Below are 21,485 nucleotides of genomic sequence, written 5' to 3'. Positions count from 1 at the left end.
CTTAGTATCATTAAACACCCTTGGCTTCACCATCATCAGGGTGAAAGCCCATTAGCTTTTCTTCCTCATATATGTTTTCTCCTGGTCACAAGATGGCGGCTGATGTTCCAACTCTGCCAGAGGAAACAAGGGGCAGAGGAAAAAGGATTTTTTTTTTTAATGGTTTTTTATCTGTAGCCAATTTTCTTTCCCATCTCATTGACCATAATTGATTGATGTGCCTACCCCTAAACCCATTATTGAAAACGGGGAATAGTAGCACAATGATTGTCTTACACAAATAATTGTTGATCCCCTGGGCTTCTTTTTCCAGAGGTTTCCACCCATTACAAAATAAGGTTCTGTTAGGAAAGAAAGAGAATGGCTGTTGTATTAGTCTGCGAGGGCTACCATAACAATACTGTAGACTGGGTGGCTTAAGCAACAGCAAATTGGAGGCCATAAAGTCCAATGTCAAGGTGCAGCAGGGTTCAGTTTCTGTTAAGTGTTTTCTTCTTGTTTGGAAACAGGCATGCTGTGCTCTCACATGCTTTCCCTTTCCTAGGCATGTGTGATGGGAGAGAGGGGCAGAGAGAGAGAGAAAGAGAGCAACTTTTCCAAAGTCTCTTCTTGTAAAGGCATTGATTCCATCATGAGGGCACCACTCTCGTGACCTCTTCTAACCCTAATTACTTCCCAAAGGCTTCATCTTCAAATATTATCACATTGGGGGTTAAGTCTTCAACATATGAATGGGAAGGCATTGGGTGTGTGGGGGACACAAACATTCTATTCATAACAGCTGCCAAGTAGGCTATAAATAGTGTCTGCCATTCCTTCTCTGTGGGATGATTAGGTGGTCCCAGCTTGGTAGTAGCCTGGGGAATATGTCGGTTGCAGGAGATACCAAAGATGTGATTATGGTACTCTCAGCCATAGTGAAATCATGTTTCTCTAGCCAGTCAGGCCTGACATTCTCTCACATTCTCCTTCATGGACCTCCAGAGCTTGGGACTCCTAGTGAATGGGCTGTACGCACAGACAATGTCCTTGATTATCTTAGCCATCATAGGATAGGCTGAGTGTGGGTGGCCTTGCTTCTGCCATAAAAAGACCTGCTGTATCCCAAAAAGTCTACAACTTATGACCATGTACAGTAGCCTATTGGAAATTTCCTGAGTTCCCTGTGCATGCATTCTTTGTTCACCAATGCCTACTGTCTCCATCACAAACAACTTCACAGTTATCTATGTTGCCCAATTCCTAGGCAAGTCCTAGGGATGGGTATTTCTAGTCCCCTGAATAAAGAAAGTAAATGTGATAGATTAGAATTTCACCAATAGTAATCTACATACTTTTTCACTTGATATCTTCAAATGTTTTCATTTCCACCACCTTCACCCCAGATAGCTGGACCTCAGTCATTCACTTCTCTGGGGGTATAAAAATTAAGGATCTTTGATCACAAGCAGTAGAAACAAACTCTGGCTGATGAAATCCACAGGGAACTTTGGAAGAGGTTATAGAAAGCTCACATGCATAGCAGGAAACATGGAGGATCAGGCTCGGAACTGGATGGAAACAAACTCAGCTCTGGAAGGTGAAGAAGCAGGAAGTGCGGGAATAGTCTGGACAGACACCATTGTCTCATGAAGGAAATCCAACCATTTTCAATTCAGTTCTAGGCAGAACGTTTGAACTAAAGGCAGGATCAATTTCAGCTGGATTGCAAATTTAAATGTGAAAGGAAAAGTCAATAAAGCCTTTAGAGGAAAACAGGGGAGAGCCCTTTTGGGCCAGAGAGGGCAGGGTGTCACATACACTCCTGACTTGTCTAGGGGACAACTCTTACTCCAGCCCAGGAATGGGAGGTAGAGGCAGAGCCCTGAGGCTTAAAGGGGCATGCTTGTGGCTTAGGGGTTTGAGAAGTTCAAGCACAGCAGATGCTAGGCCTGTGGCAGCCTGATGGATTCCAGATCCCTTCCGTGGTGGCTTGGGTATTCCCAGTACCCTTCCATTCTCGGTCAGGGTCAGCTCAGCCTGCTGGAAAAAGGCCTCAAGGCCCACAGCTGAGCAGTGACAGGGACAGATACCATGCATCTCTTCTCCCATTGCAGGTGCTCAGTTAGCTGGGGGCGAGGGATGGAAAACCAGCTTAGCAAGTGCAGAAATCCAGCATTCCTAGGGAAGCTCTCTGAGTGAGTGCAGCACACAGCTCTGGATAGAAAAGGCAGACATTCAGGGCCACGGGATACTTCAGCAGCGGAATAGAGCAGTGGTGGCAGAGACCACATGTTTTGCATATGTTTTAATAAAAAATAACTTACTGTTGAGTTAAGCCTGTTCTAAGCACTACACATGTGCTGTATTGTCTTTAAATTTTTTTTCTTTTTCTTTTCTTTTCTTTTTTTAATTTACACCCAAGTTAGTTAGCATATAGTGCAACAATGATTTCAGGAGTAGATTCCTTAATGCCCCTTACCCATTTAGCCCATACTCCCTAAATTTTTTTTTAATGTTTATTTATTTTTCAGAGAGAGAGACAGAGTGAGAGCAGGGGAAGGGGCAGAGAGACAGGAGAACATGTGTCATCTTTTTAATACTGTCATGTAAGTTGCTAGTACTCTCCCCACTTTACAGATGAGGAAACTGAGGCTCAGGAAGAGGTCACGCTTGCCTCAGATCACACTCTGTGTCACCTTGACTTGGTTGTAGGGTGCACAGACATTTGGCCAGACCTTATTCCGGATATGCTGTGAGGGTGTTTTTGGATGAGGTTAACATCTTTGAATCAGCCGACTGAGGAAAGCAGTCTACTGACTGAGTGACAAGGCAGAGCTGGGATTTACATGTCAACAATATGGCTGCATAGATACTTAACCACTGTACCCAATTTTGCCTCTCATGTAAGCCAAGCAGATAAGCACAGACACAAAGCAAACTCTTGAGCAAGGACTGGCAACCAGAATGCACCAGAAGTCAAGGAGACACAGATACAGGTGCATTCTAAGGATGAGAACCAGAGAGCCAAAAGAAGTGGAAAGCAGGAGAGTCACAGAGCCAAGGTGTGAGTGTGTGTCTATGCTGAGGTACAGCTCTGGACAGCCCTCATTTACCTTGTAGCTCCCTTTTGGAGGGTTCCCAAATGTATCTCTTTCTTTCTTCCTTTTTTTTTGTTAAGTTTGCTTTATTTATTTTGAGAGAAAGAGAGAGAGCACGCGTGTGCATGTGAGCACGAGGGAGGGGCAGAGGGAGACAGGAGAGAATCCCAAGCAGGCTCCGTGTACAGAGCCTGACTCGGGGCTCCATTTCACAGTTCGTGAGATCATGACCTGAGCAGAAATCGAGAGTCGGACGCTTAACCGACGGAGCCACCCGGGCGCCCCGCAAATGCATTTCTTAACGTGTATGTGACCCTTCTGACACCCGGTTGATAATGAGAATCTTGGGTTCCTTCAGAATTCCACAGTGGAACTTGCCCAGCAAATCCTACTGCTTTGAGCCTTTTTGCATACACATTGGACTTCTTTAATACCTGCCTCTTTATCTTGTTAAGAGTAGACAATGATTCTTGTTTGCCTGTGGGACAGTGTACTTATTCCTTACCCTGGCCTCCAAAACTCTGCATAACTCAACAATCCCAAATCTTAGCTGCAGTCTGCCCAACCTCCCCTCTGAACCCCACGTAACATATTCATATTCCAGACACTTCCACTTTGCTTTCCTGGCATACTATCTCCCCTTGTCTTTAACCATTTAAATGCCACCCAGCCTTCAAGGTTAGCTCAAATTCCATTCTTTCTGCTTAGTCTTCTGTATTGGGTTTTCTTTTTTTTTTTTTTAAATTTTTTTTCAACATTTTTTTATTTATTTTTGGGACAGAGAGAGACAGAGCATGAACGGGGGAGGGGCAGAGAGAGAGGGAGACACAGAATCGGAAACAGGCTCCAGGCTCCGAGCCATCAGCCCAGAGCCTGACGCGGGGCTCGAACTCACGGACCGCGAGATCGTGACCTGGCTGAAGTCGGACGCTTAACCGACTGCGCCACCCAGGCGCCCCAGTATTGGGTTTTCCAGAGGAACAGAACCAATAGGAGATATGTATGTATATCATATATGGATGATATATGACATATATACTTATTATAAGGAATTGGCTCATGCAATTATGGAGGATAAGAAGTCTCAAGATCTTCAGCTGGCAAGTTGGAGGGCCAGGAGAGGTGATGTGTAATTCCAGACAAAGTCCAAAGGCCTAAGAACCAGAAGAAAAGCCCAGAGGCTCAAAAACCAATGTTTCAGTTTGAGTCCAAAGGCTGGAAAAAGACCAGTCCCAGCTCAAGCAATCAGGCAAGAGAAATTCCTTTTTACCTGAAAGAGGGTCAGTGTATTTTGTTCTATTGTTGATTCGATGAAGGGCATCTACATGCGGGGGGAGGGGGGCAATCTGCTTTACCCAGTCTACTGATTCAAATGCTAATCTTATCCAAAAACACCGCACAGACTTACCCGGAATAAGCTTAGACCAAAAGTCTGGGCACCCCATGACCCAGTCAAGTTGACACATAAAATTAACCATCACTACTTCTTCATTTTTGAATTGGAACTATATACTCCAAGTCCCAAATTGTTACCTGTGGTTACTCCTGAAAGGTGTGATTCCAGGACGGGAAGGGAGAACTTCCATCTATTCTCTACTCTTCAAAAGGATGGTGGAACTTTGAGTAAATGGTGCTTTTCTATATTTTTTGGTGCTTTTTCAAAATATTTATATTAAAAAATGTTGTATTAAAAATAATGATCCAATTCCAACTACCAGTTATAGAAAATGCAGAGGACAAAGGAACATGTTTAATAAACCATGTGATACAATAAGCAAAATCCATGACTATTGGAAACTATTCAGCATAAACAACCTAGTTTCTTCAACAGATAAATTGGAAGTGTTATAAAAAGAAGTAGAAGAAAATCCTATGATTAAAAGAGATTTTTAAAAACATAGCAACCATTTGCAATGTGTGGACATTATTTGGATCCCATTTAAAAAAAAAAAGAAGAAGAAAAAGAAGAAAAAAAAATTCAAAAAGTGAAAAAAGAAAAATCCATAGTATTTATGAGACAATTGGAAATTTAAGCACTGGTGGGACATTTGACATTATTAAGACACTTTTTAAAAGTGTAATGGTTGTGTTGTGGTTATGTTTTAAGAGCTTATCTTTTAGGGGCACCTGGGTGGCTCAGTCGGTTAAGCATCAGACTCTGCTCAAGTCATGATTTTGTGTGGTTCGTGGGTTCGAGCCCCAGGTCGGGCTCTGTGCTGACAGCTCAGAGCCTGGAGCCTTCTTCAGATTCTGTGTCTTGCTCTCTCTCTCTCTGCCATCCCCCTGCTTGCGCTCTGTCTCTCTCTCTGTCTCAAAAATAAGTGAAGATTAAAAACATTTTTTAATAAAATAAATCAATAAAAGCTTAACTTTTATTTACTTAATTAAATTTTATGTATTTATTTTGAGAAAGAGAAGGAGACTGTGAATGGTGCGGGGAACGGAGAGAGAATCTGAGGGAGAGAGAGAATCTCAAGCAGCCTCTGTACTGGCAGCACGGAGCCTGATGCAGGGCTTGGACTGACAAACCAGGAGATCATGACCTGAGCCGAAATCAAGAGTCAGATGCTTAACCAACTGAGCCACCCAGGGGCCCCTAAAAACTTACCTTAAAAAAATTTTTTTTAATATTTATTTATTTTTAAGAGAGAGAGAGAGACTAAGATAGAGCACGAGCAGGGGAGGGGCAGATAGAGAGGGAGACACAGAATCCAAAGCAGGCTCCAGGCTCTGAGCTGTCAGCACAGAGCCTGACCTGGGGCTCGAACCCACGAACCACACGAGATCATGACTTGAGCTGAGTCTGATGCTTAACCGACTGAGCCACCCAGGTGCCCCTAAAAACTATCTTTTAAAGAAACGTACTCAAAATTTTAAGGATGAAATAATTTTATGTCTGAGATTTACTTCAAAATAATTTGGCAAGAGAGAAAGTGGATGAAGATGTGGATGGGGCCGGATTGTCATGGGTTGATAATTTTGGGGATTAAGTGATACAGAGAGGGCTCATTATACTATTTGATCTACTTTTGTGTGAGTTGGAAATTCTCCACAAATAAAAATATTTTAAAAATTATAATATGTCCAGCAAAATTTCATTGTAGGTAATAATTTCTACCCTATCAACTATAAAAGACTTATTTAAAAACTCGGAGGTTCACTCAAAAGATAGTTGAAAATTTCAAATGCTAAGAAATTTTCATCTCCATTTTCCTCCTCCCACACAACATAATTGTCATTCTGGTCACAGAACCAAACTCGTACCACGTATGACACAAAGTAAATTATCAGCTCACCTCTGGTTTCTGGCTGCAACTCAGTCCTGAGTTGGTTTTGCTCCTTCAGGTTCCCAGCTGAAACCTCAGTTGAGACTCTCCCTGCTATAGAGACAGGGGCCAGACACCAGGACTTATGCAAAACCTGGAAGGGTCACCAAGATGATTAAGACAAGGCCCCTGCCCTTGAGAACATGAATCCACCATTACATCCAAATGGAGAACTATCTACATTTTTTAGGACGTCTTCCAGATTGTGAGACTCCAGATACATCAGACTCTCCTCAACTACCTTCTCTTACTACATTTTCTCCCTCAAGAGTTCACCCTGCTTCACAGCTTCACACTCATCTAAAAGGTGATGATTCCCGGGTTCACACCTCCAGCCGAGGCCTCTCTCCTCATTGCCAACTGAAATATTCAGCTGTTTTCGTGAACATTCTCATCTCAATAAAGAAAGGGATTCTTCAGCTACCGTGCATCAGGGCTTGAGTTGTTTCCTCAAGACACACCCCACCACACCCTGCCCTTCCCAAGAAGTCCTCCCTGATGCTTCTCTTTTCTTTACTCTCCACATCCAGTTGCTTACTAAGTCCTATGGACCCTACCTTGAAATATTCCTCAAATCTGAGTCCTGCTCATCATTGTACCACTACCACTTGGTCCAAGCCACTAATGTCTCTCATCTGGGCTACTGCAGTAAGCTTCCAACTTGTCTTTTGTATTGGTGAAGATTAGGTTTTAAAGATATTAATCAGATTATAAGTCACCTCCCTATTTCCCTCTCAAGTCTCTCTAGTGGCTTCCTCTTCTACTTGTAATAAAGTTCAAATTCCTCACATGGCTGACAATCTCCTCTAGGACCTGAACCCCTGTCTACCCTCTGTTTCCCGCTCCTCTTGGCTCATTCTCCTCTAGCCACTGGCTTTTATGATGTTCTTTGAATGTTTGCTCAAACCTCAGGTCCTAGTATTTGCTCTTCTCATTCTAGATGGTTCTTTCTTAAAACTTTATGGCTTGTTCCCTCCCTTGATTCCAGTGCCTACCTAGATGTTAGGTTCTCAGAGATGCTTTCTCTCTGCCCTATGTGAAAGAGCCCTAACTCTTCTTATCATTTACCCTCCTTCTTTTGTATAGCACTTATCACCACTTAAAATGATATGTTTATGTGTTTATTTCTTTGTTTTCTATTTCCTTCCCCTCCTCCTCCCAGGAGTATAAGATTCACAGGGGCAAGGACTTTATGCCTTTCACTGTTCTATCTCTAGGGCTTAACTCAGTAGGTGAATAAGTATTTGTTGAGCGAATGAATGAATGAATCTTCCAAGATTAATCTGATACAGACTTATCTTCTCTAAGAATGGGAAAATGAAAATGTCAGCCCGGGGGCACCTGGGTGAATCAGTCAGTTAAACCTATGATTCTTTCTTTTTTTTTTTAATGTTTATTTATTTTTGAGAGAGAGAGAGATAGAGACAGAGAGAGACAGAGAGAGACAGAGCATGAACAGGGGAGGGGCAGAGAGAGAGGGAAACAAAATGTGAAGCAGGCTTCAGGCTCTGGGCCATCAGCACAAAGCCCAATGCAGGGCTTAAACCCACAAACAGTGAAATCATGACCTGAACTGAAATCAGATGCTTAACTGACTGAGCCACCCAGGCGCTCCTAAGCCTCCAACTCTTGATTTCAGCTCAGGTCATGATCTCACAGTTGTGAGATCTAGTTCCGTGTCAGGCTATGTGATGACAGCTCAGAGGCTGCTTGGGATTCTCTCTCTCCCTGTCTCTCTGTCCCTCCCCTGATGAAGTGCTCTCTCTCTCTCTCTCTCTCTCTCTGTCTGTCTCAAAATAAATAAACTTAAGATAAAGAAAAGAAAAGAAAAGAAAAGAAAAGAAAAAAGGAAATACCAGTCTGTTATTCTGCTTCGAATGTCAGAGAGCAGGCGTGTGCTATGGAGTTCATGTGAATTTCCACATGTGTTACCAGGGATTGTTCTCTCACAAGAGCCTGGTGCCTGGTACATGGGGACTGACACCCCAGGGCTGTACCACATTCAATCAGAGATCATTAACTTTGCCTTAACCTTCCTGATGGTATTCTGAGAGGAAAGCAGCCCACCCCAACAGGAGCACTCCTACTTGCCCTGGGACACTGTTGAGGTTGCTGAGGAGAGAGGGTTTGAAGGCAGCCCAGAGTCTCAAATGATCTTTAGGTCCAGCTATCTTGCAACTATCTCCTGGGGCGAGGAGTCTTGTGCTAAAAAGAAAAAATTAGTTAAGCTTCAGAGCTGCAGAGAGCAGCGTAGGGTGGCTCTATTTTGTGACCTTGTACAATTTAACCCAGGTTGGAAGAAAGTAAGCGTTTCACTTCAGTGGGAGCTGAGCGGAGTTGTACCTTACCTGTGACCACAGAGACATGGGAGATGTTACAGGGGGTGGTGGGGACACCAGCCATGGTGGGGAGAGTGAAGACCCATGCAGCAAGAGTCACAGCATGTGTCTGGTGAGTAAGGACTATTGGAATGACACACCAGCTGCATGGTAAACACCAGGGATGTGCCCAACAAGGGGCTGGATTGAATTACGTTGAAGACCCTTCGATTTTTAAGACAGGTAATACATTATATATTTTAGAGCAATTCTACTTCTAAAAAGTAGGGGCTGGATCAGTCAGGTTTTATTGCAATGGTTTTGCATAAACAAATAAACTCAAATTTCAGAGGCTTATATCAACATCAACACCACATTTATGTTTCTCACTATAGGTCCCAATATAGGCTTCAGGCTGAGTCTGGTTCAAGTTAACTCCCCATGTCTCTTAAGCCGGGATCAGCAACTTCTCACAGCAGATGGCTGAGGTCCAAGAAGCCAAACCAAGTCAAGCCAGACCTTGTAAGCACATTTAAAGCCTCTGCATAGGTGATGTTCATTAACATTCTGTTGACAAACAAACTAGAGTCAAGCCTGACATCAGTGGGGCATGAAAAGGTACTGCACTGGGAGACCCTATAAGGTCTTGAGGCAAAGGCTGTGGATGTTTCCTTTTTTGCAGGGAGGAAGTGAAGGAGCAGTAACCCAATCTCCTACAGGGCCCATCAAGGCTGTTTGGAGGCACAAGTGAGTTACCATGGAAACATCTTGAATGAGAAGCTTAAAATCTCAAAGGTAGGGGCACGCAGCCAGAATCGTTCCTTTGTTACTGTTACTTTGATACATATTCCTTGATTTTTACCCTCTAGGCTAAAATTCGAGCCTCCTTGATTTTTGCCCCCAGGCTAAAATATGAGCCTGTGGAAGCTCAAATTACAGGGCCAGGCATTTCTGTCTCTGGCAGGAAGCACCAAGGCTGAGAACTTGAGCACGTAGAGTTTGCAAATTGTAATGTAAAGGGGGCTGTGTGCTCAGGCAGTGAATGTAGCAACTAGGCCTGGCATGGAAAAATAAAGCTCCTAGGTCTTTTTCAGGTTTGTTTAAAATTGCAGGTAAGATCTTCCTTGCTCTGCATTTATGAGGTTGGTTCCACCGTGGCTTCTTTTCATATCTAAGAATTACAGCAACACTCAGTGTACCCACATAGTATGTGAATCAAGGTCCCATGCAGCTGATAATTCCATGTGATGGAAACTTGCCCCTTCAAGTGCTAAAACAGTGTTTATTTCGACCACTTTAAAAAAATAGATATTGTTTTAAAATATGTAATTTGTTAACTGTTTTGAAAACCAAAAGGGCAGGATGCCTGGGTGGCTCAGTTGGTTAAGCGTCCAACTTTGGCTCAGGTCATGATCTCGTGGTTCATGGGTTCAAGCCCCACGTCGGGCTCTATGCTGACAGCTCAGAGCCTGGAGCCTGCTTCGGATTCTGTCTCCTTCTCTCTCTCTGCCCCTCCCCCCACTTCTCTCTCTATCTTTCTCAAAAATAAACATTAAAAAAATTTTTTTTTAATTCAAAAGGGCCTAAACATAATCCAGTCTTTTCTTTCTTTCTTCTTCTTTTTTTTTCTTTTTTTAAAAGTAGGCTTCTCACCTAGTGTGGAGCCCAATGCAGGGCTTGAATTCACAACCCTGAGGTCAAGACTTGAGTTGAGATCAGGAGTCAGAAACTCAACTGATGAGTCACCCAGGTGACCTTCTTCAGTCTTTTCTTCAAGACTTGGGATATTTATCTATTATTGTGCAAAACAACAAAGCTTCCTCTCTTTTGTTTACCTGTGTTCTTTGTGTTCAGCTTTCACTTCCTTTTGCCATCATTTGACTTGTTTTCTAAAATAAAGTCCTTGATTTATTTTCTTGCTTCCAATCTGTAATAGACAAGGAAGCCAGTTATCCAGCTCTGTTAGAATCACGTCAGGACCTGTGCAAGCAGGGGAAGACAGTAATTGATAAAGATGGCATTTTATTTATTTATTTATTTTTAAGACATTGAAGCATATACTTTATTATTTTAGAGAGAGAGAGCGAGCACACGTGCATGGTGGGGAGGGACAGAGAAAGGGAGAGAGAGAATCCCAAGCAGCCTCTGCGATGTCAGCACAGAACCTGATGCGGGGCTCAAACTTACCACCATAAGATCAAGACCTGAGCCAAAATCAAGAGTCAGACGCTTAACCAACTAAGCCACCCAGGCGTCCTGATAAAGATGGCATTTTAAATCAGTGGGGGAACAAATGGAAAATTAGCTATTCGGTAAAAAACTAAATAAAATGATTTCCTTACCTCCATTGCAAGTTCCTGATGGATTTTTACATTTATTTCAAAAGCAAAATCATAAAAGTATTTGAATAAAATGGGGAAGAAAGAAATACGGAAGGATCTTGACATAGTAAAACTTACTTAATCAACAAAATAATGCAGAAACAATGAAGTTTTTTAAAAAAGTAAATTATGACAACCTGCTAAAAATAAAATTTCTGTACCACCAAAGCTACACAACTTACAAAGCTAGAAAGAGTAATTGTCACAAATATAAAAGGCAAAATATTAGCATCCAAAATGTACAAAGAATGCCAAATGAATAAGGAAAAGATAACCTAAGAGAAGTATGGGCAAAGGAAATGAACAGATAATTCTGTGAAGAGGAAATACAAATGTCCAGCAAACATAAAAAGATGCTCATTCTCTAGGTGTCTGGGTGACTCAGTCAGCTGAGTGTCCAACTTTGGCTCAGGTCATGATCTCATAGTTTGTGAGTTTGAGCCCTGCGTTGGGCTCTGTGCTGACAGCTGAGACCCTGGAGCCTGCTTCAGACTCTGTGTCTCCCTCTCTCTCTGCCCCTTCCCTGCTTGTTCTCTCTCTCTCTCAAAAATAAATAAACATGAAAAAAATCTTTTAAAAATGATTCTCATTCTCCCCAGTGATAGAATCATATATTGTAAACCAAAACAAAGATATCTTTTTTACCTATCATATTGGCAAAAATTTAAAAGGTCAGTTAGAACCAACATTGATGAAGATGTGGGGAAACAGGTGTTTACACATTCTGGCTTAAATGTAAACCATGTATAGCCTTTTTGGAAAGCAAATTCTCAGTATTTATTAAATTTTTTAATGTTTATACATTCAACCTAGACATTCACTTCCAGGTAGCTTACCTGAGGAAACTTACATGTGTGCACGGTGAAACATACAGGATCTTCTCTGACACTCGTTTGTTGTGTGAAAGCCTAGAAAGAATCTAAATATCCATCAATGGAGGAAGTGTTAAATAAACTCTGGTAAGCCCATACTATATGTTAGGGGAAACTTCATTTCTCTTCTGGTCTCCTATTTCCAATGAGAGGGGATTTAATTAGAGTAACATCCCTGTCCCTTTATTCACACCTCTCTATGGGAAGGAGAGATGTCTATAATTAATGAATTTGGAAGAAAGACTGGACGTGCTCAGCCAAGTCCTTCCCTTTTTCTCTTTTTTGATGACCTTCAGGAACACTGCATTTTGACCTGTCACTGTGTGATAGTTTCTAGTCCTCTAGGACTAGTGACTGAATGATGAAGCCTATCTCTTTCCACCCCGTCTTTTCACCCCGTCTAATTACAGGCTGAACTGCTTGTAGCCAAAGATTTGAATCCATGTGCTCAGGACTATAAAAAGAGCAGACACTGTGGTCTACTATTTTTCAGTTGGTTCTGTTTTGGGGTGGGAATAAAGAACTATAAATAGTAGCCTCCTAAAAACCCAGAAACTTGGAACCTTGGGCAATAGATGAGGACTGGCCTTACGAACAGAAAAAACACATGGAGACACTATACCCCTGGCATAGCCAGGGCTGCTGGCATTAGGCTTTGTTGCCATTATAGGAAGGACAGGGCCAGGGTTCTTTTGTCCTTGACTGATACAGTTGAAATGTGGCCATTTTATTTTTAATTTTTTAATTTTTTTTTTTCACTTTGAGAGAGAGAAAGCACAGGAAAGAGAGAAAATCCCACACAAGCTCTGTGCCGTCAGCGCGGAGCCTGACGTGGGGCTTGAACTCATGAACCGTGAGATCATGACCTGAGCCGAAATCGAGTAGTGTCTGACTGAGCCACCCAGGCACCCCATAATCTGTCTTTTATTACAAGGGTCTTAGCTAAGAGCTCAGAAGGGTAGTGGGACTTTTTTTTTTTTTTCAATACCTACCCCGGGATGGAATTGTTTGATTCAGGAAGATATTAGAATTTGTTTGCTGTTGTTTGTTTGAAAATGAATGTGTTCAGAAAGCCCAGAATTCGCTAATTGAATGTCTCTTTCTCCCAAACCCTACAAGATGAATTACAGATGACTGTGTCAGAAAAAAAAATTTTTCTGGGCCAGAAAGCAAAAGGATGGTGGGGATGAAGGCACTCAGGCGCAGTGAACAATGTCAGCCACGTAGGAGTTAGAGAAGACAGTCAGTGGACTTAAGTAACTGGCTAAATGCTTACAATCTTCCTGGCGGAGGATGGGAGCTACAAGTGGATATGGAACCCCAAGGCTTAAACCACTACTGCAGGAAAAGTCCTGGCAGAATAAAGTAACTCAAGACCTGAAATTCAAATACAGGACCTCAAAAATATAAAAAGCTGAGAAAACCTAGGGTTTGAGGAAGAACAGATAGCAGAGGTTTGGGCCCTTTGCAGGCCCCTGGGGGTGGGAGGCAGTGCTTCAGGTCAGAATCTACAAAACTGGGGAAAACAGGCCCTTAGAACCCCAGAGAAGATTGGTGCTGAACAATTGGAACAGCTTTCCTGGGGCATTTCTGCTGAATCTCAGCCCTGCATAGACCTGAGCATCCACAGCAAGAGAAGCATAGGACGACTAAAAATGTCTGTTCAGGACATGGTGTGAAGGCTTTGTCACCAGACAGAGCACGGAGTGGCCAGGAACCCAGGGGGAGATATGAACTAAGAGGTTTGAAATCAGTTGGATCAGTGGCTAAGAAAGGAACCTCAAATAAAACGTGGTGACTTTGCAGGAAGGTAGGAATATCTCAAATGCATCCTCCAAAGGAGACGTTTTTCTTCTATGTATATTAAATGCATGGTTCTCTAATTCACCTCTTGATTTATTATTATTATTAATATTTGGATATAGTTTGTTTTTGGGCTATGGTCTCCAGATAGCTGACATGGATGATTTGCCTTCCGATAGAGCTGGAAACAAAGATTTTTCCACCTAGTCTGCTTCTTTCAGATCCCATGGCCTTGGTCTTTGGTAATCATAAGTTTCTAGATCAAGCTCTGTATACTTACAGACAGCGTGGGGGATTGAGAATTGCTTGAGTTCCCAAAATGTGGTAGGTATGTGACTGGTGCTGACAGGCTTGTGAATCCTATTTACTCTTTGGATTCATTAAAAGAGAAGTACATTAGAGTCCTACCATTGAATGGATTCAATGTATGAGGGTTTAAGAGAACTGTACTCATGGGGCTCCAGGGTGGCTCAGTCAGTTAAGCATCAGACTTCAGCTCAGAAGAGTGTGCAAAGTGGGAGAGAGGCCGAGGGGGTGAAGGAAAGACAGAGGATTTGAAGCAAGCTCTGTGCTGACAGCAGAGAGCCCAATTCAGGGCTCGAACTCACGAACCACGAGATCATGATCTGAGCTGAAATTGAGAGTTGGACACGTGACCAACTGAGCCACCCAAGCACCCCAATATTGTATTTTTTTTACTGTGGCAAAATATACATAATATAAAATAAATGTTCCTCTTTTTTTTAAACTATTTTTAACTGTACAGCTTAGTAGCATTAAGTACATGCACATTGCTGTGCAACCATGACCACCATGCATCTCCAGAACTTTTCCATCTTCCTAAATTGAAACTCCATAACCATAAAACAATAACTCCCCATTCTCCCCCTGCCCCCAGCCTGTGGCAAATATCATTCAACTTTCTGTCTCTATGAATTTGATTATCCCGGGAAATCTCATGTTAAGTGGAATCATACAGCATCCGTCTTTCCATGACTGGCTTCTTTCACTTAGCATTGAAGGGTAACAGAATATGCCACCCCAAAATATGCTGCTTTAGTATATTGATCATTTTTAGGGTTAGGCACTTGAAAAACAGCAAATGCAGGGAGAGGCTTTCCCTGATGTCCCCTTATCCTCCTAAAGACCAGTCATCCAAAGGAACGCAATTGTCATCGATCCCTTCCTCTGGCGTTTCAATGAGCAGAGAGGACTGACTCTTATCACTGGTGAGGAGATTAGAAAGTTGACAGCACCCCCAGACAAACTCTGTCACAAACTATCATACTTCCTGCCTATTCTTCTAAGAGCCCATTCATCTTTCCTAAAAAATCATTTACTCTCTCCTTTTTTTTTTTTTAACGTTTATTTATTTTTGAGACAGAGAGAGACAGAGCATGAATGGGAGTGGGTCAGAGAGAGGGAGACACAGAATCTGAAACAGGCTCCAGGCTCTGAGCTGTCAGCACAGAGCCCGACGCGGGGCTCGAACTCACGGACCACGAGATCATGACCTGAGCCAAAGTTGGCCGCTTAGCCGACTGAGCCAACTAAGCCACCCAGGCACCCCTCATTTACTCTCTCCTAAGAGACCTATATCTTCCCTCCCCTTTCCCTAGTAAGATGGTATTTAATTTAGAATTCTAATGCCATCTTGGACAGTTATTCATTTTTCTTTGATTATCTCCCATATATATATTACATACTAATAAACTTTTTGCTTTTCTTGTGTTAAACTGCCTTTTATTACAGGAGTTTCAGCAAAGAACTCAGAAGAGTAGAGGGAAAATTATTTTTTCTCCTCTACAGCATAATGTCTTCAAGTTTCAGCCATATTGTAGCAATGCTGAATAATATTCTATTGTATATATATGCAAGTTTTGTGTATCCATTCATCTGTCAGTGGACATTAGGGTTGTTTCCACCTTTTGGCCATTATGAATAATGCTGCTGTAAATTTGTGTGTGTAAATATCTGTTTGAGTTTCTGCTTTCAATTCTTTTGGGTGTATACCCAAAAATGAAATGGCTGAAACATATGGTAATTCTATTTTTAATTTTTTGAGGAGCCCCATGCTGTTTTCCACAGTGGCTACACCAGTTTCTATTCCCACCAGCAATGTGAAAGTGTTTCATTTTTCCACATCCTCTGTGATTTTGATTTGTATTTTCCTAATGATTTGTAATGTTGAACATCTTTTCATGTGTTTATCAGCCTTTTATATATCTTCTTTGGAGAAATTTATTCAAGTCTAGGGTTCTCCAGAGAAACAACCAATAGTATATATATATATGTAGTATATATATATATATATATATCCTATATATAGACAGAGTTTTATTATAGGAATTCGCTCATGCTGTTATGGAGGTCAGGAAGTTTCATGATCTGCCTGCCATCTGCAAGCTGGAGAATGAGGAAAGTCAGGAGTACAATCGGAGTCTAAAGGTGTGAGAACCAGGTGAGCTGGTGAGCTCTTAGTCCAACGCTGACGGCCTGAGAATGAGGAGCTTTGATGTCTGATGGCAGAAGAAGATAGATATCCTAGGTCAAAAAGAGAAAGAGAAAATTCTTCCTTCCTTCTGAGAAGGAAAGCCAGCAAAAACAGATAGAGAGCCAGCCAGATGTCCTGAGAAGGAAATCTGGCGAGAGCAGATACAAAAGGGGACCAGCCAGATGTCCGAGGCCTGATACTCCCCTTGCATGCTTTTGGCTTCTGCATTCTTGCTTGCTCCCTGCATCCACCAGCTGCCTGCGTAGCACAATCCATAAGAGCCCCCTCCCCCTACTTTTTCTTCCTTGAGCCCCTGCAATCCCACCCATAAAAGGAGACCACCGCCAGTGCTTGGGCTCAGCCTTTGGAAATAAACATCGGTGTGAAATAAACAGTCTTTCCTTAATTCCCCAAGTGGTGTTGCTTGTCTCTTCCTGGGCACCGAGTATTTTCTGTAACACTCCACCTTTTTGTTCTATTCAGGCCCTCAAAGAATTGGATGATGTCACCTTGCATGGGTAAGGTCTGAGCTTCCTTACTTTGTCTACTGATTCAAATGCTAATCGCTTCCAAAGAAACCCTCACAGACACACCCAAAAATAATGTTTTACCAACTATGTGGGTATCCCTTAGCCCAGTCAAATTGAACTATAACATTAACCGTTGCAAAGTCCTTTGCCCAATTTTAACTGGGTTGTCTGTTTTTGTTGTTGAGTTCTAGGGGGTGCTTTGTATATTCTGAATATTAATTTCTTTTCAGATATATGATTTACAAAAATTTTCTTGCATTCTATGGAATGCCTTTTCATTCTATTGATAGTGTCCTTTGATACACAAACTGTTTTAATTTTGATGAAATCTAATTCATCTATTTTCGTTTTTGTTGCTGCCTGTGTTGTGGTGTCATATCCAAGAAATTATTGCCAAATCTAATGTCGTAAAGCTTTTCCCTATGTTTTCTGCTAAAAGTGTAATAGTTTTAGTTATATACTCAAAAATTTTTAATGTTTAGTTTTGAGAGAGAGAGAGAGAGAGTGGGGAAGGAGAAGAGAGAGAGGGAGACAGAATCTGAAGAAGGTTCTAGGCTCTGAGCTGTCAGCACAGAGCTGGACGTGGGGCTCCAACCCACGAACCGTGAGATCACGACCTGAGCCAAAGTCGGATACTTAACCGACTAAGCAACCCAGGCACTTCAAGAGTGGTTATAGTTTTAGCTCTTACATTGAGGTCTTTGATCCATTTTGAGTTAATTTTTGTATATGGTGTTAGGTAGAAGTGCAATTTCATTCCTTTGCATGTGGATATTGTGAGAAATAAGCCCACTGACCCAATCAAAGGAGGGACGCAGAGACTCGCAGCACAGTGAATCGAGGCTTTAATCAATGTTCTTGCAAGACTAGGTATCTGATGGACAGGCACACCTGGGGAAATCACAGCAGGCAGTTTATCTCCTAGCATGCATGTCCTTCCCCTGGTTCCTCATTGGCTGAGTACTAAGAAGTTACAGCCCTCCCCCCAAACCCCCAACATCACCTATGCCCATGTAAGGTAAGGCAAAATAGTCTGACTGCAACAAATGTACATTGTCGGAGGTAACGCAGAAACTTTCGGTTCCTCCTCCCCTTATTCTATGGCGCATGCTCATTGCAAAGCCCATGAAAACAAACTCAGGAAAATAAGCCCGCGAACCCAGAGACAGGAAGAACCAGGAAGTGAAGTGTCTAAAGGTTAGATTAGGTTAGGTTGGGACTCCATTGGGGGGTGTGGGATGGTGTGGGGGCGTGGTTTGTACATAATTCCAGTAGGTTGTAGACCTACTGTTAACTGGACAGTACAGCTTCTATTTCGTACTTCTGAAAATGAATTATTTATCTCCCTTACTTCTCACAGATATCCAGTTTTCCCAGCGCCACTTGTTGGAACAATGCTCTTTCCCCTTTGACAGGTTTTGACATCCTTGTTGAAAATCATTTGGCCACATATTTGAGGCATATTTCTGCATGCTGTAATCTATTCATTGGTCTGTATGTCATCTTTATGTCAATACCACAGTGTTTTGATTACTGTAGCTTTGTAGTAAGTTTAAAAAAAAACCAGCTTTGGGGTGCCTGGGTGGCCCAGTTGGTTAAGCATTCGACTCCTGGTTTTGGCTCAGGTTATGATCTCATGGTTCATGAGTTTGAGCCCAACATCGGGCTCTGTGCTGAAGTGCGGAATTTGCTTAGGATTCTCTCTCTCTGCCCCTTCCCTGTTCTCTCTGTCTCTCTCATTCAAAATAAATAAATAACCTTAAAAATAATATTTTAATAAAAAAATAAGAAAATCCAGCTTTAATAAGGTTTATAATTGACACATAAAATTTAGATATTTAAGGGTACATCATGGTGATTTGATGTATATATATATTGTGAAATGATTCTCCCCATGTAGCTAATTAACATATCCATCACCTCACATGTTTTCTTTTATTGGTGAGAACATTTAAGTTTTACTCTCTTGGCAAATTTCAGTTATACAATACAGTGTTATCAGCTATAGTCACCTGTTTTACATTAGATCCTCAGAACTTATTCATCTTATAGCTGAAAGTTTGGGCCCTTTTACCAACCTCTCCCTATTTCCCCATTCCTTAGCCCTAGCAACCACATTTCTATTCTCTATTTATGTTTGACTTTTTTTTTTTTTTTTTTTTTTAATATTCCACACATAAGTGGTATCATGCAGCATTTGTCTTTCTCTGTCAGGTTTATTTCACTTACTATAATGCCTTCAGGGTCCATCCATGTTGTCACAAGATTTCCTTCTTTCTCATGACTGAATAACATTATATGTGTGCGTGTATATGGGTGTGTGTGTAGATAGATAGATCGATAGATAGATCTCCATGCATCTGTTGATGGATACATCAGTTGTTCCCCATCTGGCTATTATGAATAATTCTGCAATGAACTTGAGAGTGCAGCTATCTCTTCAATATCCCATTTTCATTTTCTTTGGGTATATACCCAGAAGTGGCATTGCTGGATCATATGGTAGTTCTATTTTTAATTTTTGAGAAACTTTCATACTATTTTCCATGGTGACTGTACCAATTTACATTCCCACCAAAGATGCACAAGGATTCCTTTCTCTCCGCATCCTCGTCAACACTTGTTATTTCTTGTCTTTCTGATGATAGCTATTCTGACTGGTGTGAGGTGATATCTCGTTGTGGTTTCAATCTGCATTTTCCTGATAATTTGAGGTTGAGCACCTTTTTCATGTGTCTGTTGGCCATTTGTATGTCTTCTTTGGAAAAATGTCTATTCAGTTCCTCTGCCCATTTTTAAACTGGATTTGTTGTTGTTGTTATTCTTTATCCATTTTGGATATTATTTTTACAAGTTTATTAATTTTTAGAGAGAGAGTGTGTGTGTACAACTGGGGGAGAGGCAGGGAGAGAGGGTGAGACAGAATCCCAAGCAGACTTCCCCCTTCAGCACAAAGCCCGATACAGGACCTGAACCCATGAACCGTGAGACCATGACCTGAGCTGAAATCAGGAGTTGGATGTCTAACTGACTGACCTACCCAGGCACCACACCTAGATATGAATTTTTATCTCAATATATATGTTGCAATAATTTTGTCCCATTACGTAAGTTACCTTTTAATTTTGTTGATGGTTTCATTTTCCGCGCAGAAGTTTTTTAGTTTGATGTAGTTCTACTTGTTTACTTTTGCTTTTGTTGCCTTTGATTTCCATGTCAAATCCAAAACATCTTTGCCAAAAACGACATCAAGGAGCTTACTGCCTACTGTTTTCTTCTAGTTTTATGGTTGCAGGTCTTACATTCCAGCCTTAATCCATTTCGAGCTGATTTTTATGAATGGTATAAGATAGTGGTCCAGTTTCATTCTTTTGTACTTGGCTGTCCAGTTTTCCCAACACCATTTACTAAAGAGGCCGTCCTTTCCCTGGTATATACTCTTGGCTCCTTGGTTGTAAATTAACTGACCATACGTATGTGGGTTTTTTTTTTTCTGGCCTTTCTATTCTATTCAATTGATCTATGTGTCTGTTTTTATGCCAATACCATACTGTTTTGATTACTATGTTTATTTTTTTTATTACTATGGCTTTGTAATATAGTTTGAAAACAGGGAGAGTGATGCCTCTAGCTCTGTTCTTCTTTCTCAAGATTGTTTTGGCTATTCAGGGTCTTTTGTGATTCCACACAAATTTTCAGATTGTTCTATTTCTGTGAAAAATGCCATTGGAATTTTGATAGGAATTGCATTGATCTGTAGACCACTTTGGGTAGTATAGACATTTCAACAATATTAATTATTCTAATCCATGAGCATGGAATACCTATTTATCTGTGTCTTCTTCAATTTCTTTCATCAGTGTCTTATAGTTTTCAATGTACAGGTCTTTCACCTTCTAGATTAAATTTATTCTTAGGTATTTTATTCTTTTCAATGAAATTGTTTTTTTTTTTTAATTTATTTTTTGTTTTTTAAAATTTACATCCAAATTAGTTAGCATATAGTGCAACAATGATTTCAGGAGTAGATTCCTTAGTGCCCCTTACCCATTTAGCCCATCCCTCCCTCCCACAACCCCTCTAGTAACCCTCAGTTTGTTCTCCATATTTATGAGTCTCTTCTGTTTTGTCCCCCTCCCTGTTTTTATATTCTTTTTGTTTCCCTTCCCTTATGTTCATCTGTTTTGTCTCTTAAAGTCCTCATATGAGTGCAAGCATATGATTTTTGTCTTTCTCTGACTAATTTCACTTAGCATATTACCCTCCAGTTCCATCCACGTAGTTGGAAATGGCAAGATTTCATTCTTTTTGATTGCTGAGTAATACTCCATTGTATATATATACCACATCTTCTTTATCCATTCATCCATCGATGGACATTTGGGCTGTTTCGATACTTCAGCTATTGTTGATAGTGCTGCTATAAACATGGGGGCGCATGTGTCCCTTTGAAACAGCATAAGTGTATCCCGTGGATAAATACCTAATAGTGCAATTGCTGGGTCGTAGGATAGTTCTATTTTTAGTTTTATTTTTAGTTTTTTGAGGAGCCTCCATATTGTTTTCCAGAGTGGCTGCACCAGCTTGCATTCCCATCTTTTCAATGAAATTGTAAATGAGATTGTGTTTTAATTTCTCATTCTGATAGTTCATTATCAATATATAGAAATGCAACAGATTT

General features: G+C 41.3%; 1 long non-coding RNA gene across 2 annotated transcripts in view; it reads left to right on the top strand.

Moving 5' to 3' along the window:
• Positions 1-12,059, top strand: part of LOC122227810 — a 30,218-nt gene extending 18,159 nt beyond the window's left edge. For both annotated transcript variants that reach the window (XR_006206226.1, XR_006206223.1), the window contains 3 exons: positions 9,120-9,246; positions 9,407-9,519; positions 11,933-12,059. This is a non-coding gene — a long non-coding RNA (uncharacterized LOC122227810). The remainder of the gene's footprint in view (positions 1-9,119; positions 9,247-9,406; positions 9,520-11,932) is intronic.
• The last annotated feature ends 9,426 nt before the right edge of the window (positions 12,060-21,485 follow it).

This window comes from Panthera leo, chromosome A1, assembly GCF_018350215.1.
Source record: "Panthera leo isolate Ple1 chromosome A1, P.leo_Ple1_pat1.1, whole genome shotgun sequence".
NCBI lineage: Eukaryota > Metazoa > Chordata > Mammalia > Carnivora > Felidae > Panthera > Panthera leo.
Note: the sequence above shows the minus strand (reverse complement) of the source record. Positions and strands in the feature narration are given on the sequence as shown.